Below are 25,771 nucleotides of genomic sequence, written 5' to 3'. Positions count from 1 at the left end.
GGGTACTAGTAACGACAACCTGCAGCAACCAAGCCAGCAAACAACTGTAAAAATGAAACTGCCCCCCCTCGTTCCCCACCAATAGCTTGTCCAACTAAACATCCCCTCTTAGGACCAGATGGCACATCAGGTTCTATACAGGTAAAAAAAAGCCGCTTCATAAACCTTCCCCCCGATTGTGCACCCTACGTGGTTGTCCTGACCAATGTCCCGCCTGTTGATCATCACTCCACCCAGTCCAATGAGGAATCACATGATTCATTAAAAAACAAAACAGTGTCAAGGCTGAATAGGAGATGTGGCTTCCCAACAAAATATTCCGATCAAATATTGTCCACGAGGAGGGCAAACTGGATTGGCCCGTCTAGAAAGACGTGTAGTGGGGATTATATAATCATTAATTTTAAACACCCCCAACATGTTGCCACAGTTCTGTTAAGGGCAGCTTCCTTGGTCTATGACGACAACTCTGTTTGTGTGCGTCCACTTGGTTATTTTTATACGCATTTAATCAAAGCTCCCCCTAATCTTGGGAGATTTAGACCATTTATTCCAACTGAGCCTTGGGCCCCTGTAGTATCACAACCCCATAATGCTGATAATTATCGCAGGGATGGGCCAAATGTTGTGACACAAAACAGATTTGATCTACTCTCGGGCCTAGAGGCGTGTGACTGACGCGAGGACTCTGAGGGTCAGGTAGGGGAAAGATTGGCTAACCTGGGATGTAAGGGACTTGCCCAAGTTAAAACGAGTTTTAATAATACCCATTCTAAGTCTGAAAGCATCACTGAGGGTGTGGGGGAAAAGGTAAAAATTATAAGCTGGAACATTGCTGGTTTGCGGTCCAAAAGAGATGATAATGTCTGGCTAAAACTTGTGAAACAGTACGACATTGTTGCACTTCAAGAGACTTGGGACAAGGACTGTGATTTTTGGATTAATGGTTTTACTTCTTATTATGTACCTGCCTTGTGTTCGTCTGCAGGGAGAGATAGAGGGGGACTTATGTTTCTGGTTTTAGTAAATATCACAGGAAGAGTTAACAAGCATTAGAAATGCAATAGGTCTCGCAGCATTAGAGTTAGTGCTTTTAGAATTGTTAATGGTTTTTTTTGTAAATCTTTAGCATGAGGTTGAGGGTGAGTGAGGGTGAGTGAGGGTGAGGGTGAGGGGTTGAGGGTGAGTGAGGGTGAGGCTGAGGGTGAGGGTGAGTGAGGGTGGGTGAGGGGTTGAGGGTGAGGGGTTGAGGGTGAGGGGTTGAGGGTGGGTGAGGGGTTGAGGGTGAGTGAGGGTGAGGGGTTGTTCCTGTTGGGCCAGCCCTGCTGCTGGCTGGGGGAGGGCTGGTGAGACTGGTGGAGGGAGTTGATGGAGAAGGGGTCGAGGTGTGAGTAGGGGTCTGCCGACTGGGAATACGACAGGGGCTGGTAGGGGGGCGGGAAGTACGGAGGCTGAAAGTCAGACGAGCCAGAATGAGAGAGAGGAGGGGCCGGGCTGTACAGGTGCTGGCTCATGGCCGAAAGGTGAGGTAACCTCGGGTTCCCGTTGCTGCTGCCATCATGTCGGTCCAGAGGAGAGAGGAAAAACACAAGATGTAGGTAATTGAGAAAGAAAAAGGACTCAAAATCCGCGCGCATGCTTCGTATATTCAGTTTTGCGCTTTTCACTTCAATTATCGAGTTTTAAAAAAAAGAAATTATATAGCTATATTTAACAGATTAATCGTAAGTCAAAATCGCTGGGAAAAAATATGCATCAATAAAATCAATTATCCATCTAAAAATGCACTATGGAATGGACTCCTTGCGTTTTTTTAGCGCCGGATACTTCCTATCCAATACCTGCGCACTATTGGAAGTTCGTAGAATAAAGACAGAAACACGATTTGCCCAGGATCACACAATTTTTATGGCGCTGGAAAACATTGTAAAACTCTGGACTCAGGATTGCGTAAACTACAATGTAGCCTTGATCACATGTATGACAGCTCGTTCCATGTGCATTAATGCTCAAACAGTGCTTCTCCAACACAAATGACATCCCCAGCTCACGGTAATCACCACAGGCACGCCACATCAGTCAAACAGAGCACGTACCCGAGATTTTAAAGGCATTTGAGCACCAGTTTCCGGGTGAAAAGAATCAATTAATGACAGCGAGATATGTATGAGGAAAAACACATTTGGCAAGCAATGCAATTCAGCGGTGTGCTTTGTATATTAGAAGAAGTACGGGGAAAGCTGCAAAGTGTGTTTTTTTTGTTTTGTTTTTTAGGGGTGAGGGGTCCCACTGCGGAAAAATACATAGATGTTTTTGCAAACGATTGCTGAATTTTAAAACATAGACGGGTTGCCTAAAGCAAAACGTGAGTCACCAGTGGCACAGCCTGTCATCCGAGGGCAAGGCGCTTCCAGTGCGAAGAAAAACAGATTAACATATTTTCTCACAGAAAGAAACTGTGCCGTGATTTTACCGCTCCATGCTTGCTGGAATTACACAAATACTTAATTAAAGATAGTCGCACACATACTGCCGTTACGACGCTTGAAAACGACCGTTTCTAAATTTGTTTTACGCAAGCACCAACCAGCTGACTAACAGCTCCGCGACGAAGAAATCGCAGTTTTGTGCACCCACTGGCGTCCCCGCGTTACACTGTTCATGTGGTTCAAAAGCAGCTGACATAAGCAAAGTTCTGCGTTTAGATTCCACCCTGACAAGCACATTTATCAAGTTAATGCAAATTGTTATAGTGCGTGCCAGTTTTTAAGTGCGGCTGCGAGTGAAGTGGGCTTTATGTTAATAAATAAAAGTATTTGCGGCCGTGCACATTCTAGGTATTGCGTGGCTGTGAATATTATAGGTATTGCAAGGCTCTTAATAAAGCGGGCGCCATGTTAATAAATAAAAGTTTTCAGCAGCCATGCATATTATAGGTATTGCAGGGCTGTGAATAAAGCGGGCATCATGTTAATAAAATAAAAGTATTCGGCGACCGTGCACACTGTAGGTATTGCGTGGCTGAGAACATTATAGGTATTCACTCAGCATGGTGCCCTTGTTCACATTGCCCTGAAACTGCGCTTTAGATCTTGTTTAATTTTACATACACAGGCTGATCAAAATTATTTGAATAAACAACTTACCTCTGGTTAACTGTGCAGTTGTGCATTTATTTCATGTAACACAGTTTTAACCAGTCTTTTTTAAAAGCAAATAAACCATTGAAACAGGGCTGTCTACGGGATAACATGATTAGTCTACATCATACAGTGTGTTTGAAATATGCGTTACAGCAGTTTATCTAAGTACTGCCTTGTGAAAAACTAACTACAGAACCACTGAGAGCTTTATATTGTCCAGCATTTAAATCCGGCCGTCATCCATAATGCTTGGTAGCAGGCTCTGCACTCTGATTACAGAACGCCGGTGTCATTAAGTGAGCAAATTAAAGACGTGAATAATTCACTGGTGCGGCTGATTGTTGTGCTGTTTGCACGCAAGATATAAAAGAAGAGAGGGAAGTTGGGCGCGCCAGAGCTGGATGGGGCTAGGAACTTGTTCACTTCACAGGCGAGCATGTACGTCGGGCACAAACTGTGCAACTTCTATTGCCCGGCGGGTGTCTGTATGTTCCAGGCTTACCGGTACTTTTATTGCGTGGTGGAGCGGTGAGGCGCCCGCGAGCGGAGGGAGGAAGTTGGGCAGAGCAGCAAATGCTGCAGAGGGAAGTGTGTATTAAAGAAGCGTTGCAACCTTAAGGGAAAGATTGCATGTGTGCCAAGCGTGGGGGAAGAGAGGGGATTCAATGCGAAGGGCAGGGGAGCTTGAAGGAGCACGCCGCGGCGTATAAAACAAAAGAAAGGAGGCGCCTGCTTCATGCCGGGTGAAACTGCCACGCATTAATGCACACTGCCCGGGCGAAACTGCCACGCATTAATGCACACTGCCTGGGTGATACTGCCACGCATTAATGCACACTGTGAGAGCCATCTCCCTCCCTGGCTTCATTCCCATATGAAGAGAAGCACAGGGGAAGAGCAAATTAAGTTGTGCGAGCCGGCCTAAAAGACAAGACGGAGGGAAGAGAGGGGAGGGGGGAGGAGAAATGCGACACGGCGGGAAGGGGCAGGCAGGATGACTCAGGGGAGGGGGCGGAGCGGGGCAGAGCGGCATGTGGGTGTGAAGAAGCCGGGCCTTTGAAGTGAAGCTAAGCTTCACTTCAAAGGTGTCGGAGGAATGCGGGCGGCTGTGCACGCGCTTTTAAGCTCAATGCACATGCGCATTGAGCTTAAAAGTCACGGGCACTGCAAGGAATCGCCACGATTCCTTGCAAGTTAGATAAAGAGTCGATGAGCCCCTATAGTCTCGCTTGCTCGATGCGCATGCGCATCGACAGGCGAGACCTAAAAAGGTCGAATGTACTTCCTCTAATTATTTAATACTAGAAGTAAGTCTGGCAAACAATATTAAACTAACTCTTATTAATTGTTATAATTCATTGCAAGGGGAGTCCCCAAACGAGCATCTCCATTCACTGTCAAATTTTATAACAACTTATAAGGAAAATCAAACCACTTTTGTTCACTATATCCTGATGGGTGACTTTAACGTACATTTATGTAGTCTAAACTGTCAGTATAGAGATAGTGATGGTCCTGATTTCACAACCCCTCAACACTTTGAACACAGCCCCAAGGGGGAAGCATTGGAGGTACTTTTGGCCAATAATGACCTGTTTGAGGTGGGGTTCCTAGATAAAAGTAACCGTGTCCCTACGTATAGAGCTAGGAACTGTGAATCTATAATAGACTACATATTCTTATCCCCAGGACTTTTAAGTCATGTAATTTGTTATAATGCTATACCCTCTTCCTTTAGTGATCACAACCCGGTAGTAATTGAACTGGATAATGACTTTTTCTCTCCTGAACAAAACAGCTTCGTTACAATTTGTAGCTGATGTAAAAGCTAAAGATCAAGGGAGGAGATTAAAATGGAGTAAGGTCACTCCCGAAGACTTTTTTCACACTATTACATCAAAGGTTGGCCCGGAACTAAATATATGTGCAGACCCCCTCAACTACGGGGGAGATGTAATAGCCTCATACGAAGCCATCTGCCAGCAAGTAGCTAAAGAACTCACAATTAACACCAGAGTTAAAACTAATCCTGCCTTAGGCTGGTTCAATCATGAATGCACCAAAGCTCACAACCTACTCAAAAAGGCTGTTAACAAGACACCAAGGGACAAAAGGCTGGTAGCTCAGCTCAGGAAAGAGTATTCCTTAACAGTTCAGGCTCGGAAAAATGAAATTAAACAAGAGGCATGGGCAGCACTAATGGAAAAGGCAACTAGGAAAGATAGTTCCAAGTTCTGGGCAATTGTTAATAATCCGTTGTTTGCCGGTACCCAGAACTCTGCACTAGAAGTTAAAATCTCAGAGGAGGTCTGGCTAAGCCATTTTGAAAAAATTTATGGGAGTAATATCGAGCTGGAAACCTTTGAGATACCGATTTCTGATCCCCCATTGACATCTATTAGTTTTAATACAGCGGAGGTTGAGAAAGCAATAGAGGGAACGGCAGGGCGTAAGGCGCCAGGCCCTGATGGTGTGCCCTCTGACATGTATAAGGCTAATCCCAAATATTGGGCAAAAATGTTGATGAATGTTTTTAATACATCGGCCGCTAGAGGGTTCCCGAAATCATGGTCCCGTTCAATCATAATCCCCGTGTTTAAGAAGGGCCAAAGGGGAGACCCTAGATGTTATAGACCAATATCTTTGCTAGATTCCTCTATTAAAATCTTAGGGAAGGTCATTCTAGCTAACATAACAGACTGGGCTACGGAGAATGATATTCTAACCAATGCCCAGTATGGATTTAGATCTGGGAGGGGGACGGAAGACCAATGTCTTAACTTACACCTAATTGTATCTAAATACACGAAGGCTGCCAAGGGTTCGATTTTTTGGGGTTTCATGGACCTGTCCACGGCCTTTGATCTAGTCAATAGATCAAGGCTGTGGACCATGCTGTTGGACCTAGGACTCGACCGGGCCCTTGTGTATTTTCTGGCCGAGTTACACAGAGACCTGAGAGCGTCAATAAGGTTGACGCAGGAGGGGAAATGTACTACAAGTTTTAAATCAGGTAGAGGGGTGCGCCAAGGTTGCATCTTGGCAGCTATGTTATTCACTTTATACATAAACTCCCTGGAAGATAACTTGGTAACGGCAACACCAGACATTCCGCGTATGGGAGGAACTTCTATCCCTGTACTCCTATACGCGGACGGATTCGGGGTTTTTATGAAGTCACTGGACCTTGTGGTTAATAATGGTAAATCGCACATTATGTCATTAGGAAAGGGGAAAAACAACATTAAATCCTTTTATTGCAACGGGGAAGCTATCACTAGAGTGAAAGTGTTTACCTACCTGGGAGTCGTTTTTGATGACAAAGGACTTTGGGCACCGCAACTCTCAACTAAGGTAAATGCTGTGAGAAGCTCCTCAGCTGCAACATTAGGTTTTGCTAAAAGGCTGGGGGGAAAGCCATGCAAGGCCATCCTAGCTATATATAAAGCAAAAACTATATCAAGAGAAGAAAATAAATTTCTATGTGCCCTCCTCGGCCTCCCACAATCGACAGCGACCCATTCGGTCCACCTCGAGTTGGGGATAGGGTATATTTCAGATACAATAAAATTTGCCCCAATCCTGCTATGGATCAGAACCTGGTTGAATTTGAATCTTACTCTGAACTACAAGATTCTGAAGGATTGCATGAAATTAGATAAAATGAAGGAAATCCAGTGGTTGTCCTATATTAAAATGTCAACAAAGAAATTGGGGCGCCCAGAGATTTTCTCCAATCCTGAAGGTCTATGTAAAGCTGATCTTAAATGGGTTAAAATAAACTACATTAAGCTCAGCGAGCTACAGCGGGAATCTGAAGAGCTAAGTAAATCTACAGTCAGGGCTCATTTCTTGCTCATGTCGTCTCTAGCCAGGCAGTCGTACCTTTCCATTGTTACGATTCCTTTTCACAGATGCCATTGACCAAATTTCGTTTCAACCAGATCCATTTGGTATTAGGTGACTTACAGGGATGGTGTAGGCCTGAGGATGCGGTTCCTTGTAAATGTGATGATTTTTCTCCCCAAGATACCATGCACCTTATGTTTTTTTGTCCTCTGTACTATGAAGCTAGAAAAAGGTTTATTTTTCCAGTACTGAAAGGGAAGGCCTTTTTGCAAGCTAAACCTGCATTACTGTTTTTACAATTAATGGAATTCCCTGTAACCATGTTTGGTGTTGCAAACTTTCTTGTCGCGTCTATCAGGAGTAGGAGGATCAGACAGGCAGCCCAACAGGATATGATAAACCAGTCATTATAAGTCTATCGGTAGTGATTAACTGAATTTTAACATGAAATTATTCTTTTTAACTGTTTTTAATGGAATTGCATGTTTTGATACTATTTTAAAAGAAATGATAGCCTGTATAGTATACTTTTATGATTTTTAATAATCGAATAAAGTGGAAAAAAGAAAGAAAGATGTACACAAAAAAATCATTTTCCCTGTTCATTAACTGGGTGCATTAAGACTATGTGGGGTAAATGGATATCCTCATCAGACCCACTATACTGAGAGAGTATAGCTATTAGTAGATTAAGTGACCAGTTAACTTTTACAAAGGCTTTTGCACTATGTTATGCAGTAGGTGATTTTTTAGTTTTTATCCAATTGAGCTAGAAACATGTTTTTGCGAAAATCTTCAAATTATACAGCAGATGTTGGACTATGTGTTCATTGTTACAAATCGATTATTTTGCAGAAAATGCCACGGAGAAAGAATTACAGAATTACAGTGCATGTAGCTATACCCAATACAAAACAAAAATATACAATGGCCAAGGAAAGCTAAACTGCTTCTTTGGTAAATCAGGTATTTCCACAGTATGTCAGCTTTGATTAAAAACTATGGTTTTCAATATTAATGTTCCATAGATTATTTTACCATAAGTTCTCCATATAATATTTTACAATCACAAATATCCTACTGCTAAAAACAAAATGCATACACTGCCTGAGAAATAGTAGAATTTGAAAAATGTGGGTGGCCAGAGTACTTTATGCGCAAGGATCATAGAAAAACGTGTTTGCAAAGGAAGGGTATGTATGAAATAGGTTAGCCACCTTTTTCTGTTGGTATTATATTTGTTATAATAAGATTAACAAGTTGGTCGGCTTTTATATATACTGGCCCACTTGAAAAAGTCCAGAAGGTGATTCAGTTGCAAAAAAGTAAATGCACTTACTTTAAACAATAACAGAACCAAAAAGTACACCACTGACATTGCAGATCATAAATCATTCCAGTCTATGATGAAACCCTCAAGACCATAACTGAAATGTACTAGACTCTGTAAGCATTGTTTATCCATACTCATGGCAGAATGTACAATATATAAAGAGGGCTACCATAGCACAACAAAACAGTTTACTGGTAAGTCATACTTGTGGTGGCGTAATGAAAGGATCTGGTTATAATACTGGACATTGCTCAAGCACAGGTTGCGGGTATTCTCTCCTAAATCTTAATGTTCAAGAGATATAAAAGGTACTTATAAAAAAAACACTGCATCACTCTAATCTTCTAATCTTTACTGAGAAACTGTGCCAGCACTCCAGGGGTGATTAAGACCACCCTGCAGTTCACTTTGCATTACTCAAGCATGCTAGCAACCTCATTAATTTAATCGCTCCTGTTTTATACATTTTTAGGCTGTTGCCAACACCCCCCCCCACTCCGCCGCTCTGTCCTGATGAAGACCCTGCGTGACTTCCAAATGGGGCATACAACAGATTGAAACGTCGACGATTACTCCAGGCTCAGACTGACCAAGACTCTACAACATAACAAAAGGATGTTATCAGTGAAAAAGAGTCATTGATGTTAAAGCATTATCTGGCCTATATACCCCACATGTACATATTAACCTTAACCACCTTCTATATATTGTACACCTTCTGAGCACCTGTGTCACATGATCACTTGTTTATGTAAATATTTACTCCATGTTGACAGCCTCTGACTACTGTGATTATCTATGAATGAATTAATTCTGATAAACAAAAACAGAACAAAGCATCCAGATTTTTGTTTCAAATCCGTTATTGAATAAGTGTTCTGCTTTCCAGGCGTTTGAGATGAGGTTGCTATCCGATTCGAATTGGGGCATTCAGTGCACCACTAAGTAACCGATCTTCTACCCGACAGAACAGCCTCTTGTTTATTAGCACTCCTTACTTAGCTAGAGACTTGCGTTTTTTATATTGAAACAAAAACTAGATTTTAGCTTTCTGACTATTAGAAATTGTCCCAGTCCAATGCAAGTTAATAATACACAACAGTCCAAATGTATTTGTCTCCGTTCCACTTAGAATTCCCTAGCTGTTTCTATGCCCACCTAGAAAAAATCCAAGGCTAAAAGCAGTTCAAATTAAAGTGGTGTAAATCGGTTGTGTGGAAATAACTTTTTAGGTGGATAGATAAACTAACCATTGTTACACACTTCATACAAAGTGCATTACTTTGAGAGTAATAGTGATGTAAATTGAAGGGTACCCCCCCCTTCCACTTCGAACTCAAGCCCTTCCCTCATGTGGCATGATATGCCAACATATTATAAGGTGCATTTTCAGAAAATACCTTTATAAAAACAAGTAAACTCTAGAAATTAAAAAATAGTCTACCTTGCTAGTCAAAAACTGTTTTAGGAGCTGAACAGGCCTGAACTCGGCCAATGTCAAACTGACAGCGAGTATCAGTAGCACATGGTAAAGCATCAGAGCGAACTGGCAAAGAATGTAAAACAAGAGGCTGCACCCACTCACACGCCCACTCTCAGCTGCAGATACATTAAGCATGTTTTTTTAAAGTTGAAACTGTTAAGAGTGGGGCAGTCTGGCTGTTACTTTAAACACCTGCGGAGGGACACATTTATAGCTCAAGTATAAGAAGAGTTGGCAAATAAATGATGAAAAAAAGCCAACATACTTATTTAAAATACAAACCGAAGTCACAAAATTTAGTAAATCCCCATCAGTCTAGCTCTTCCCGAACTTGCGGACAGTTTTTAAAAAACCGGCACTATTTAACCATCACCCGGACCGCCGCCCCCCTGGAAGGATTGAAAGTCAACCAAAGTTTCCCGTTTGCCTGCTCGGAAACGGGGAAGAAATCACGCGACCCGAGCCGACCCGGGGGAAGCAGGGATGACTCCGCGCAAGGGAAGGATGGCTACACGCATCGACATTGAGCAGTTTCTCGAGAATTACCTTGTTTTCGTCAATAGCTCCTCGAGTCCCCGTTGGCGGCCATGACAGTTACATCCGGGAATTGTGCTGCCTTCAGCGAATAGGCAGCAGGGTTGCGAACAGCCACCCGGCGGAGGGATACGCGCTCTACCTGGACCCGCTGTTCTTCTATGCCTGCTTGCTTGCTTGTACTGGTCTGGAGCCCATGTAGGAGGAGGGGTGGGGGCAGGAAGGAAGGGCCGGAAATCGTTAGAATTGCACACTATGAACATCCATGAGCATCTAAGTAAATATGCAACTAAAGTATCAGTGTATGGCATGAAGCAATAGTCGCCCCTTTCTGCCGTCGAGCGGGGTCGTGTTTTTGAATTTGTCTTACTTTGTGGTGTTCAATCTGTTAGCAACAGGCATGCATCCATGTTTGTTGAGCATGAGGCTTGGATACAGAGTAATCAAACATCATGCGGCTAATAGTGGTACATCACAACCAAGTCGTTTCTAAAATGTTTGTGTAGTTCACTTGTTGCACCTAATTGAGTCACTCACTGCTAGTGGCACTTGAAGAAAGCCTTAAAATCTGCAAGGGTGTGGAGCTCAATGGCAGCTTGTTGCATCACGTGACACCGGGCAGTTTGAATTCTGAACGCCACTTCTCTTGTTATATTTACATTTAAATCGAGAAATGAAAGTGCGTGTGCTGTGAGATAATCATGTTAAGACTGCCATCGGAAACAGTTTAAAAACATAACCCTTGGTGTACTACAACGATAGGAGTGTGTTTGTGTACAAATGAGCATCAGGTGCTGAGCTGAAAAAAAAGAAAAGACTGCTAGATGTAAATGGAAAACAACTTTAATTTAATTGGACGTACCATAAAAATGTAAACTAAATACATCACATATACTCGTCTTTATTGGTGTGTCTTGATGTAGTGTGTCTTCTTGTTTTTGTACACAAGTGTATGACACTTTTCCTTTATCTCCCTCAAAAAAGATTGCTTGAGTGGTTTCGAAGGAAACTAATGAATCTCCCTTCAGTTTCCTTTGAAGAACCCTGGTTGGTTTGCTCAAGTTTTAAGAAAGGTCAGACATTTTACCTGCTGATATTGCTATGCATTAAAGAAGAGAAAACTGATCATTCACAAATCGTTTTATTTGAGGCACGCATATGTTCCATTTACCCTACAATTGCTGCTACATATATTGAGATAATTTGATATGCAATTTAAGACCAACTATCACCCATCTGAAAAAATCTGCAAAGACACCTCTTCTATTCTGTGTCTCCAATTCCTCCCCATGTCAACTCCGAAAAATGTTTTAGATCGTGTTTCCACTACACACGTTTGTACACTTATTAATGCATCAAAACTACAGTTTAACACTCTATTACATAAAAATAATTGTTCTAAAAGAAAATGCAACTTGTCTTGGCGTGAGACCTTTTATTGGATGCAGAAGTCTAAATTCTTACTAATACTATTGTATTTAACTTGCATTGATGCTGAACATACACATTCCATTATTTACTTGAAGACATGTTTGCCTTTTCTCTTTGAGTATGCTCTTCTGTGATCAAGAAAGTATTACATCCAATTGTTACTGACATGTGCCACATAATACCCCATTTTAGCAAAAAATCATAATTCTTTCTGCCAAGTGCAAGACTCTGGAACAGTGATTCCCAAATGTTTTAGAACCGAGACTCGCTTTTTAGGTCAACTAATGCTTGCAACCCACCTAGCTGTAATGGACATGAGGCAGGTGATTTTTTTAATGTAACTAAAGTACCATGTGGTATTGGATTGTCGTTTACAGGTAGCACCATTTCTTTTGAAATGGCCACTAACTTTGAACTATCATACAGTTCTACTCTACTAATACGACTATATCACACACACATTATAATATGTTGACATTGGGTTTTCAGTGAATATTTATTATTTGTGCATCAACAAGTAAAGTGTCCTGATTTGTTCTGATCCTAATAAAATCTTTGTTTTCAACATACTTCAGAATTACAAAAAATGTGCTTAATTTTTGCTTACCTAACTACTGAATATTTACAGTTCATTTACCGGTATTTACAATTTGTTGTGTTATGAAAAAACTATATACCACATCCTTTCCTTTCACACTTTGTGTACCCCAGCAAAATTGTCACACAAATCACTTTACTTTTCTTTCTTTGACTGAAAAGTGAGAGGAGTCTGAAAACACCAGTCTTCATGTTATAAAAGATGAGCAGCAATTTGTCGCAACTCCTAACTTGACATTTGACCTCTGTCTTCGAAGCGCAGTAAATGAGACAACAAAAACCCAGAATTTAAAGGCATCTTTATTTATTGTTTCGACTTTCCTGACTCACCACAAAATCAGCTATCGACCCACTGATGGATCTCAACCCACATTTTGGGAATATTACCCAGGTTATGTGTGAGGATTACAGGGCAGGAATGGTAATCAAGAGCTGGAAGTTTGTGTTGCACAAATAAAAGAACTAGTGTGTTTCCCATTGTTGCTTTTTGAAAGTGTGTCATTATTATTCATAACCTTTATAATATCTTAAAATCTCGGCCCAAAGAAGAAAGGGTTGACCTTCTAACTATTAAAAATTGAAATGAAAAAATTAAAACACAAAAGAGAATAACAAAAAAATAGTAGTTAATATAAAATCATAATATATAAAGGCGGCAGCTGATACTGGATTTTGAAGAACACTCCTAATTCTCAATACTCAAAGCCGTCAAGCTTATGAAATATATCTGTTCCAGGTGTAATGTAAGGCACATGACACACTAATATCTGAAAGGTTAGTAGAGCTGGAATTCACCAAATCTAATGTTAGGTGACTTTATCTGTACTGTAATACAGGCTAGGACAGAACTTCCCATGTCACACTTCAATTGAACGTCTATTTGTGTTTGAATGCAGTAAGCCTCTTCAGGTCAGTGTCTCAGAAAGACTGTTGAATTTGGGTCACAATCAGTTGCCTGTCAGACTCCCTGATAAAGCCCTTTGGGGCTGGGGAATCTCACTTTCCCATGTTTAGATTTTGACTGGCATATGGCTGGTTCTACTTAAATGCTGCTGACTCTTGTCAAACATCTTATTTCATCATGTGCCAGTCCATCTCTGAAGGAGGCTACTTTAGTTTAGTGCTTTTGTTATTACCTAGATCATTGGTTCTTAACCTGTGGTCCGGGACCCCTGGGTGTCCTCAACATCTTCTCAAGAGATTAGCGGCTGCTTAGAAAATGAAATAATATTAACAGATTTCTAAACTGTACATAAATGAAGAAGAAAAATGTAAAATTAAAAATGTTAAAGCATTCTTTAAATATGAAGGAATTTGAAATTGGAGGTTAAAAATAAAGTTGATATTCTCAGGTGATTCGTAGGAGCAATGCAAGTGTTTTAAAGAGAATATAGTATGAATGATGGATGCTTTTAGTGCATCGTTTTGCTGTTCAAATCATCAAAATGGCTCATAACACAGTCCCTGGATTCCAATAATGACTCGGGGGGGGGGGGGTATTCTAATAATGATTCATGGGGGTCCCTGGACTCCAGTAATGATTAAGCGGGGTCCACAGAAGTAAAAAGGTTAAGAACCACTGGCCTAGAACGTTGGTATGGCGATGGAGTGCTTTTAGATAATGAACTGTAGAATATGGAAGTGTGATGGTGGTGGTGGTGTAAGGCAGGCTATTGGATAACAGGCTGACTTTTCAGTTGGTTGTTCGCAAAAGCCTATGAGTCTATGCCTGCCACAATCCTCCAAAGTGATACCATTCTCTGCAATAGAACAAACCAGCAAATTCTCTTTCTGGTTGGAAAGCACTCACGAAGAAATCAGAGGCCCTAGTGTTGGTTTAAAATGTGTCCCAAAGCAGCTCGATCTTGGGGTCAAGGGGGTCAGCAGTTACACTGGTGAATTAATAACCTGAAATGGAGTCTACTTATTGTGGTGTGTCTGTAGACTCAGAAGTGTTTGTGGGTAAAGTTGCAGCCTACAGTTGGTTGCATAGCAACAAGTCCTGGATAGCTCCGTACAAACAATACTCTTGGGTACCAGCTGATCCTAGATAACTCCATAGAATAATATTTCTTGGGTTGTCCGGATAGCAGTATGTTTTTAACAGAAACATTACTCTCCAGTGGTGTGAGTGTGGTTTACTCCACATAAGTTGTACCTCAACCTCTACTAGATGCATCAAAATACTTATAGGTGTGGAGCTGTGTGGTTTCAATGGCTATATATTATTTGAGTGGCCCCCTATACTACTTTACCCTTGAGTGGAATTTGGCACTTTCACTGGGTTGCTTACCACCACTGCAAGGTTTTACTCTTAGAAGCCTGCAGCTTGTCGATATTATAGAACCAACCGTCCCATCAGACCAGGCTTCAAACCCATCTTCATCATTCATGCACAATCTTTGTGGTAGTTGTTACACAGTTCACATAAGATAGAAAATGATAAGTATGGTAAGGTAAGTATTGCAAGTAAATTCAAATGCAACTCTATCATTCTCTCATTTCTCTTCTTTGGCTCCTTAAATTCAGCCACAAATTTGCCATGATATCTTTGAGCACACCTTTAATCCTCAAGCACAACACCAAAGTACTACCCTTACAGATCACTCTGCAAAGCACTCACTCTACTAACCATGCGCATCACACTTAATAACTACTTGTCAACTTCCCAGAAAGGACTTTGGGGCCTTGTTAGTGGTACAAAAATGTATTACAAATGCTGTAATACAATACAGTTGCAGTATAGTACAATAAGTTGTGTATTAAAATGGACGTCTGGATACTACTACATGTACTTCATCATGATCATATGGTGTACTCCTGGACAAATTACTTGATATCCTGTAATTTGTTCCATTATCTGCCAAAAGTAGGATTACATAGAACGGGACTGAATATACGTATTGATACCCTACAAAATGACATGCTCATGCATGTTAACATGTGAGAACATCATAGATATATATTTTGAGACAAAGAAGAAGAATTGGCTTTGGAAATTGATTAGGATCAGTGGAATCTTGTAGCAATGAAATATCAAATTATATGGCAAAAACAACTTCATCTGTTAAAGAAAAAGCTAGTAATGTGAAAAGCAAAGTCAAATTACAAGCAAAGTCGAATTAAAAGTCATAAACAAATAAAGACAAATTACGCAAAACTATCTGTGGCATTATAAACAGGCTATTGTGGCATATTGCGACCCACTGATAAAAATGAATCTCAAAGTAACAGAAAATTTTAAGTTTTTTAAAGAAAAGTAAGTATGCACATTCAAAAGATTCAAGACGAAACTGTACCATCAATATATAAGTTTATCTTTATTAAAATTGCTGCTAAGAAAATGCTTAAACCAACAGAGTTGCATGCTGTGGCATTATAACAACTCATGACTAAGACTGTGCGACATTCCAAATCCACTCCCAACAGGCCGATAGAAATGCAATATTTTTTTATTTCTTGACATTATTTAAGGATGAATATGGAAATACTTTTATTTCATTGGTGCTTTGATGTCCTAAAGATGTCAAAGCAAAATTTTCCCTATATAAACCAAGTTTAAACGACACAAACTTTAAAAATCCTAACGTTATAGTTATAACTTTTATTTACAATTTATCCACCACCTACAAATTATTACAAGTAGCGGACCTCGTTACACACTTTTTAAAATCGCTAACTAGACAACACTACCTATAACTCGCCACGCTACCATGCACAGTGTTGTGACAAATAATGTAATTTGAGAAGTTATAAGTGTTGTTATGAATGCTTTGATTTCACATGCTATAGTTGATGTAGTAAGCCAGGGTATAAACAGTGCATGAAAAAGGTAAGAGTTATAGTTAATGTAGTGTGATTTTATAGTGTCACTATACAAATTTTCAACACTAATCCGGGTTCCGGAGTAGCGTGCTACTCGCCAGAAAATGTAAACTTTTCTCCCCCTTCTATCCCTCTGCTATACTTCTCACTCCAAATAACTGACTAACATCCACCACTTAAATTACTTTCATATTTCACCATACTAATTCACCACTAATCCTTTATGGGTTTCCGGAGTAGCGTGCTACTGCCCCCCCAAAAGAAGGCGTTTCAACACCCCATCAGGTGTAACAGGCGCTTTATAAATACAAACCCTTTTTCCTCTGCTATCCTTCCGAATCCAAATAACTGACTAACCTATCCACCACTTTAATTACTTTCATATTTCACTATACTAATTCAACACTAATCCTTTATGGGTCTTGGAGTAGCGTGCTACTCGCTGAATAAGTGCTTCGATGCCTCGTCAGGGGTAGTAAGTGCTATATAAATGCAATTACAATATAATACAATATAGTGTAGTGGCATGGTGTATCGTGGACTGGAGTGACTAGTTATACAGTGGAATGGCTTGTCGAACAGTAGAGTAGCTTGTCGTAGACTGTCCTAAAGTGGAGTAGAGTGTTTTAGAGTGGAGTATTGTCCAGTAGAGTGTCATAGAGTATAGTGGAGGACCGTCTCGTACAGTGGAGTGCTGTGGAGTGGTGCATCGTAAAGAGAAGTTTAGTGGCGAGTCGTTGAGTACCATACAGTGTAGTACAGTGGCATAGAGTGGATAGGTATAGAGTGGAGTACATCGAGTGGCATAGAGTGTAGTACAGTGTTGTAAATCCGAGTTGCGAACAGTGGAGTAGAGTGTCGGACAGTGGAGCCACGTAGAGCGGAGTATAGTTCATAGGCATTGAGTGGGATGAAGTGGAGTAGTGTGGAGTATAGTGGAGTGAAGTACACTGGAGTGGGGTAGTGTAGAGTTGAGTAGAGTAGAGCAGCATGTCATAGATTATGGTGGCGTGGAGTGCAGGCGAGTGAGGTGGCGGAGCATACAGTCGAGTAAAGTGTCATAAATTTGAGTACTGTACTGTATAGTAGAGTGTAGTGGGACGTTGTACAGTATTGGAAAGTGATGTGGACTACAGTAGAGAAGAGTAGCATACAGTCAACTAGATTTTTGTAGAGTGGAGTGATGTACAGTACAGTACAGTGTTGTAGAGTGTGGTACAGTGGATTGGCATACCGTGTTATAGAGAACAATGGTATTGTGTTGCAAAGTGGAGTGGCATACAGTGGAGTAGTGGAGTAGAGTGTAGTACTGTGTCAGAGTAGAGTGGAGTAAAATGGGGTGTTGTAGCATACAAAGAGTTGGGAACAGTGTCATATAGTGGACTAGAGTAATGTAGAGTAGAAAGGAGTAGAGTGTTCTACAGTTCTACAGTGGCATACAGTATAGCACAGTGGAGTGGAGGAGGATAGACAGGAGTAAAGTGTTGGAGAGTGGTATTCAGTGTTGTAGAGAGGGGTTGCATAGAGTACATTATTGTGTGAAACGGTGGAGCTGTGTAGAGTGGATTGTTGTATAGTAGCTTAGAGTGAGGTAAAGTTTGGTACAGTGGAATAGAGTTGAGTGGTGTAATGTAATTTGGAACAAAGTACAATAGAGTGTATAGGTGTGTTGTAGAGTAGAAGAGTGCCATGGGGTACAAGTGTACTGGCGTGCATTGGTAGTAAACTTATAATTTGGAGTTGGGTCTCGTACAGTAGAGTGGAGTGCTGTGTCGTATAGAAAAGTGTTGTACAGTGGAATAAAGTGTTGTACTTTGGAGTGTACAGGAATAGAGTGGAGTATAGAGTTGGACTGTGGAGTGTATGGGGACAGAGTGGATTAGAATGGCGGAGAGTACAATGAAGTGTGATAGAATTTTATAGAGCGGAGGAGAGTGTCATATAAGGAAGCGGCATAGAGTGGAGTGACGTACACTATAGTGGCGTAGAGTGGAAATAACATACAGTTGAATAGTGTACAGTAGAATACTGTACAGTGGAGTGTAGAAGAGTGGAGTGGCATAGAGCCGAATAGAGCAGAGTGGAGTGGTGTACAGTAGAGTGGCATAGAGTGGAGAAGGGTACAGTGGATTAGCTTAGAGTGGAGTGGCATGCATTGAAGTTGAGTAGTGTAAAGTCGAGAAAACTGTTATATATTAGAGTGGCATCGCATACAGTAGAGTGTGTTGTAGAGTAGAAGAGTGCCATGGGGTACAAGTGTACTGGCGTAGCATAGGTAGTAAAGTGTTATAATTTTGAGTTGGGTCTCGTACAGTAGAGTGTTGTAGAAAAGTGTTGTACAGTGGAATAAAGTGTTGTACTTTGGAGTGTAAAGGAATAGAGTGGAGTATAGAGTTGGACTGTGGAGTGTATGGGGACAGAGTGGATTAGAATGGCGGAGAGTACAGTAAAGTGTGATAGAATTTTATAGAGCGGAGGAGAGTGTCATATAAGGAAGCGGCGTAGAGTGGAGTGACGTACACTATAGTGGCATAGAGTGGAAATAGCATACAGTGGAATAGTGTACAGTAGAATACTGTACAGTGGAGTGTAGAAGAGTGGAGTGGCATAGAGCTGAATAGAGCACAGTGGAGTGGTGTACAGTGGAGTGGCATAGAATGGAGAAGGGTACAGTGGATTAGCTTAGAGTGGGGTGGCATGCATTGAAGTGGAGTAGTGTAAAGTCGAGGAAACTGTTATATATTAGAGTGGCATCGCATACAGTAGAGTGGAGTGCTGAGTCGTATAGTGTTGGAATCTGTCATAGAGTAGAGTAGAGTGTTGTACAATAGAGTGTGCGGGCTTAGAGTCTAGTGCAAATTCGAACAGTGGAGCGTAGGGGGGCGGAGTAGAGTGTAGTAGAGTGGCATAGAGTGTAGTAGAGTTTTGTATAGTGAAGATATATAGAGCGGAGCAGAGTACATTGGAATTGCGTAGAGTGAAGTAGCGTACTGTGGAGTGGCATAAAGCGGAATAGTATAGAGTGGAGTAGTATAGACTGGAGTGGTGTACTGTGGAGTGGCATAGAGTGTCATAGCATATAACATAGTAGCGTACAGTGGAGTGGCATAAAGTATAATAGCATATACTGTAGTAGCCTACAGTGAAGTGGTTTAGACTGGAGTGGGGTATTGTGGGGCGGGGTAGAGTGTAATAGCATACAGTGGAGTTGGGTAGAGTGGAATACCATACAGTAGAGAGGCAAATATTTAAGTTGCGTACAGTGTAATGGCATAGATTGGAGTGGCGTACAGTGGACTAGCGTAGAATGGAGGACTGTGGAGTGACGTAGAGTAGACAGCGTAGAGTGGAATAGCATAGAGTAGAATGGCGTAGAGTGGAGGGGCGTAGAGTGGAGTAGTGTAGATTGGATTAGTGTAGAGTGGAGTGGGATAGAGTGAAATAGCACATAGTGGGGTGGCCGTTCCTAAATATGCTGATGCTCCTCCATATGGACACCTGGGTTCAGGTAAAATTAGGAAGCGGCACCCACTTGTCCTCAAAAGTAACTACCACCAAAGGCCTGAAACAAGGGTGTGTGCTTGCGCCAACCTTGTTTAATCTTTACATGGCAGACCTTCCGAAAGTGCTCGACGGCTGTCATTCTCATTCCCCAAGGATAGGAGGAAAAATCTTGAGCAATCTTCTGTACGCAGATGATGTAGTGTTACTCACCCACACTTACATTGGCCTCTAACGACTCCTTAATGGCATGCAGAAATACGCCAAAGATAATCACCTAATAATAAACCTCAGCAAGACACGCACAATGTCAATATACAGCAACAAAAAACAACAGAAGAGCTGGTTTCTTGGCGGCATAAAAATTGATCTAGCTTGCGAGTACAAATATCTAGGAGTCACATTTGACAAGGAAGGTTCTTTCTTACATCAGAGGCAGGAAATTACAAGGAGAGGCCTACTGATTGCCTTGGCAATGAAAAATCTGGCAACCCGACTGATGGGTCCGACACTAACCCCGTTCCTGAAGGTAATCCAGGCAAAACTGCTTCCCTCGATCACATACGGCAGCGAGGCAATGCGGGGAAGGGACTCCAAGGACCTGGACAGCATACAGGTCAAGGCCTATAGAACAATGTTCTCACTCCCGACTTACACGTCTCCAGCACAAATAAGATTGGAGTTTGGCCTCCAAAAACAATATCTAGCCATGAACATCATTTGTTGCCTCAAACTAAGAAGTGCGACTACAAACACAATAAATTCTCTGCTATGGAGCGACATACAAAGCAGGGACACTTCAGAGGCAAGAAAATACCTCTGGTCAGCCTTGGAAGTCACCAAACTCTCAGAGCTCTGGGACAAACAACTTGGGCATGGCAACTTCAAAAAAATAGTCTGGTAAAACGTCAAATTACTCTCCTTACTGGAGGACAAGGCTTCGTTCGCAAAAAGATCACATGCATGGATGACTCTCAACTCCTACAAAACATTAACACCACAAATATACTTTAATCAGCCCCCAAAGCCATAAAAATTGACTTTTAAAAATTCAGACTAGGGATTTTGCCATGCGCAGGGCATTTGCCACCATGGCTGAGGAAAGACGGCAACGAGACCTACAGGTTTTGCAACGCCACCAAGGGCGACATCCTCCATGTAATTTGTCTATGCGAAGAATTGCAACGGGAACGCCAATTGCTTCTCAAAGATCAACACGCAACTGAACTGCAGACTTGTGAAATTCTTGAGAGTGGCCGAACAGAGAATGCCAAAATTGTCGGAAACCACCAAAGATGCAGGCCGAGAAGCAGACGGACAACAGGATTCAATGGCATCTTATGGAACATGACTGCCTTATACCAGTGCGACATCATTCAGTAAGAGAGAGATCAAGGTCAAGCATACAGGGTAGACACGGCATATGGCTGAAGAGGATGAGAGTTTACTACAGAGAGACTGGCACTCTCAGTCATGTGTCTCATTCTGCATTGCTGAGTTTCTCCTTTTATGAACATTTTTATGAGACGTTTTAAGAGTTTTTATGAATTTTGTATTGCAATGGTTTTAATTAAATATGCAAATAAAAAATAAACTTAAACTTAAACATAGTGGGGTGGCATAGAGTGGAGTGCAGTCCAATGGACTAGCGTCAAATGGAGTGGCGTAGAATGGAGTGGTGTAGAGTGGAGTGGTGTACACTGGAGTGGCATAGAGTGGTGTAGTGTATAGTGGAGTGGCATACTGTGGAATAGTAGTAGAGTGGCATACACTGGAACAGAGTATATTGGAGTAGCGTACATTGCAGTGACATACACTTAAGTGGTGTAGACTGGAGTGGCATACACTAGAATGGGGTAGAGTGTATTATGCTTCAGTGGTGTGGCTTTTAGTGTAATGTAATGTAATGTAATGTAAAATCTCTTTTATGTAGCGCTACTATCACTCCAAGGAGCATCTTGGCGCTCAAAGCCAACCCAGCACGAAATAGGTTGGTGGACTAGAGGCAACACAGTGGAGTGGCTACCAATGTAATAGCGTAGAATGGAGTGTGGTAGAGTGGAATGGCATACCCTAATGTAGCATAGAGAGGGGGAGCATAGAGTGGAGTGGCAACAGTGGACTAGCATAGAGTGGAGTGGCATAAAGTGGAAAAGCCTAAAGTGGAGTGGCATACAGTGAAATGCCATTGAGTGGAATAGCATTTACTGGAGTAGCGTATAGCAGAGTGGCATACAGTGGAGTGGCGTAGACAGAAGAGGCATAGAGTGGAGTTGCTTACATTGTGACAGCATAGAGTGGACTAGCGTTGATTGGAGTTCTGTACAGTGTAATAGCGTAGAGTGGAGTGGCAGAGAGCAGTGTTGTACAGTGGAGTAGCATACAGTGTAATAGTATACTGGAGTAGCGTACAGTGGAATGGCATATAATGGAGTGGCATACAGTGGCGTGGGGTAGAGTGTAATAGCATACAATAGAGTGGCGTACATTGGAGTGGGGTCAATCAAATAGCGTTGAATGAAGTGGTGAAGAGTGGAGTGCCAAACACTGGAGTGGTATAGAGTGTTGTAGTGTAAAGTGGAGTGGCAAAGAGTGGAATAGCAGTGGAGTGTTGTAGATCGGAGTGGCATACAGTGCAATAGAGTAGAATGGATTGGCATACAGTAGAATGGTGTAGAGTTGAATCTATCTCGAAATCCCTCAGCCTTTTTCCCCGCAGGGAATCCCAACGCGGTCGTTGCAACGACCCCGTTGTGATTCCCTGCGGGGAAATAGTTTTGGGGTAAGCGTTGTTTACCTGTAGAGTTGAATAGCGTACAGTGGAGTAGCATTCAGTAGAGTGGCATGCAATGGAGTGACGTAGACTTGAGTGGTGTACACTGGTGTTGCGTACACTGTAATAGCGTAGAGTGTGGTGGCGTAGAGTGGAGTCTCGTACAGTGGAGAGGCGTAGAGTGGAATAGCATATAGTGGAGTGGCTACAGTGGAGTGGCATCTGGATGTATGTGAAATTCAGCAGCGATGTAGATTGTGGTGAGCAGAGTAATGCAAAACAGTGAATTGCGCTTCCATGTATTTCTCCAGAATTACCAGTTAATGTAGGAGCATGCAAGGTGGCCTTTGTAAATCTGACTTAAGTATTCCATTGCCCAGGGCGCTAGGTGGCGCACGATCAAAATGGCCATACACCAGGCATAATCCGCCAATAATCCTGACTGCAGCTATGATATACCTTCAGAAAACACTTGCCACTTGCTGATAATGCTCTTCTCTAGTCCCCGCACTGACTCTCAGTGGAAACGGGCATTCCGGACTCCCTGCCGCTCGGCCGTGCCTTTGGACGCGGTACCGCTGTGGGTGCTGCTGGAGTCGAAGTTAGCCTTGCCCGTCATGCGGCGCCCGGGGATTCCACATGGCGCCCAGGCTGGAACATGCACGCAGTACGGAGGTGAGGCAGGACTTGCTGGTTCCCTGGGGACAACAGATATTCTGCAATATTTGGACCTCCCCACCCCATCAACACTAGACCATACCACAGAGGAGGGGGGCGCAGCAGCCACTTCAGCCTGGCGCGCGCTGCGTACTCCCTAGCCTCCCGAGCACCCTGCACTGACTCTGGTCTCGGCTGAGACACGACGGTGGTGATCGGTTACAGCAGGGCACCTCGGTTACAGTGCGGTGGTGCTTCGTTGCTGGGGGAGAGACTGGCCGCATCGCTACTTGGGTCCCGGCGGCTCTGCCGGAGCACGCATGTACAGCGTATAGAGGGACAAGGCCCATTGATCCTCTGAGGCTGGGACCGCACTGAGACACTTGGACCCCCTCGCCTCATCTACGTGAGACAACTCTGCCACGATAAGGGGCAAAGTTACTACTCCCATCTGGTATGCATTCATTGCAGACTCTGTGGCCTCCCGCGTGCCCTATGCTGACTAAGGCCCATGCTGGGACACGATGAGGGCTTAAAGCACTACATCGGATGGGGCCTAAATTGACCTAATTAAACACCGCTACTACCTCGGTCCCCTGCCTCAATGCCCAGATTTATAGTGCAGTGGCATTACCACCCGTGTTCGTGGCACCAAGCTTTCTAGCTGGGGAACGCACAACCGCACTGAAGCTTCTGCTGCCGGCCATTGCAGCACCTGTCTACCACCCCCTACTACAGGCCTGTTTCAATTCCGCAATTTTGCAAATTGCCTGCCCACAATGCACAGGGAGTCATGCAACAGCCTTCACAGAGAGAATGAAGCTGCCATGCCTATTGCGATGCGAAATCCACACATAATATAGCTCTGGTTGGTGCCCATCTTGGTGAAGTGCGGGCAGAGTAGGAGAGGCCACAAACTCCGCTGTGAGGAACAACACTGGACATTACTGCGACACGTAGTATAGTCGGAGGTGACCTACCCAGCAAACTCTTTGTAGTTGAACTGGGCACGGCTTTGCTTGGTCGCACGCCACCCTACCTTCAAAGCCAATGAGTCACTTCTACTCGTCCCCCTCTTTGTTTGAGTCTCTGGCCTCGCATCATAACTACTGTATAATGGGGAAGACGGAGGGCAGGCAGTCCAAACTACCCTTTGAAACTAACAAAGCCAGTTTGGATGACCCAGACCAGGCTAATGCGGAGCGAGCACCAGAAGGTTTGGCTACTCAGGATGACAATGTAAAGAGTCTACTACTTGCTATGCAATAAAGCCTCTCTGCCATCTCAAGCAAAATGGACTCCATGAACAATCGCACGGACTTCATTGTCCAAAAGCTAGACAAACATGAGGAAAAAAAGAAGGAGGCGGAAAGGCGGATCTCAGACAATGAAGACACTACGGCACAGGTGAAAAAGCAAGTTACACAGATGGACAAACTCCTCAAAGTAATTGACGCAAAATATGAGGATTTAGACGAACGTTGCAGACGCAACAGCATTTGAGTCATTGGGGTTCTGGAGTGTACCAACACGGGGTGCATGGAAGACTATATTGAACGCCTACTGACAGTCACGTTTGGTGCCGAAGCTTTCTCAGCACACTTGATAGTGGATTGAGCGCACCGAGTGCTGGGCCCTAGGCCCCCTCCAGGAAGCTATCCCCGCCCGATCATAGCCCGCCTGCTCAACTTTCGGGAATGTGACATTGCCTTGAAGCTTGCCAGAGAGAAAAGAAACCTGCAGTTCGCCTTTGTTGAGTTCACAATTTATCCCGATTTCACTGCCGCAGTACAGGAAGCGTGACGTAAATTCCTACCTGACAAACAGAAGCTTCGAAAGGTGTAAATTAACTATGTTCTCATGTATCCTGCCCGCTTACGGGTTAATCATCAGGGCAAACATAATTTCTTCCTCAATGCGCAGCAGGTAGATGACTTCCTCAAGAACATTAAATAATATTCTTCACACCGGGATGATAGAGGCCACCCTTCCAGATCTCCATCCCCAATGACGGAATGATACCCTGGCACACCACATTTTCCACGTTGCGATGTGAGGCACCATAAGTTGGTTTCCGGTACTGCTCCCACTCTGCACTTAGGCTCTGGTCGGGAGCTTGCGACTGTGGGGCACAGTCCGCAGGGATGGGGACATTGTGCATCTATTGCGGATGGGTGGCCCGAGACGGACTGGAGGCAGATAAGTAACATGAGAAGAACATTTGTTGTGTTATGGGCAAGGCAAACACTGTGACAGTAACATAAACTATGCCAAGTCCCCCCCCTTCTCCACTTTTCTCTCCCAATGAGAAGTTGTTCGTAACAGCCGCTGGAGAAGGGTGAAAATATTGTCTGCCCTCTAGCGATCCTTTCTCGGGTGTCCCCTCTAAAGTTTAGAGACCTTTGTTTGGACTGTAATGGGTTGGGTGGGTTGAGTATTGGGTGGGCAGTATAATGCCAGCACGATTGGGGTGCTGTTGCAGGGGGCGGGTGGATAGGGAATTGTTGGTTTCTATTCTATTTTTTGTTTTTACTCAGCAGGTAGACTTGCGACTACAAACCATGAGATACATATGCAGCATTAAGGCATATTCACGTCATGTTCCACTTAGACCGCTGATCTATGGCCCCATTGGTTGAGGTTCA

The 25,771-nt window shown here is 43.0% G+C and overlaps 1 protein-coding gene across 4 annotated transcripts in view; it reads right to left on the bottom strand.

The window, feature by feature from the left end:
• ZNF518A (zinc finger protein 518A) overlaps positions 1 to 25,771 on the bottom strand; it is a 131,802-nt gene that overhangs the window by 45,669 nt on the left and 60,362 nt on the right. For 2 of the 4 annotated variants that reach the window (XM_078643442.1, XM_078643443.1), the window contains exon 1: positions 10,355 to 10,517. The exons of the other annotated variants lie outside the window; for them this stretch is intronic. The gene's annotated coding sequence lies outside the window, so the exon portion shown is untranslated. Of the gene's footprint in view, positions 1 to 10,354; positions 10,518 to 25,771 lie in introns of those variants that run through there. 4 annotated transcript variants of the gene reach the window in all.

Source organism: Lissotriton helveticus, chromosome 5_1 (assembly GCF_964261635.1).
Source record: "Lissotriton helveticus chromosome 5_1, aLisHel1.1, whole genome shotgun sequence".
NCBI classification, from domain to species: Eukaryota; Metazoa; Chordata; class Amphibia; order Caudata; family Salamandridae; genus Lissotriton; species Lissotriton helveticus.
The sequence above is the reverse complement of the archived record's forward strand: the minus strand, read 5'-3'. Positions and strand labels throughout refer to the sequence as shown.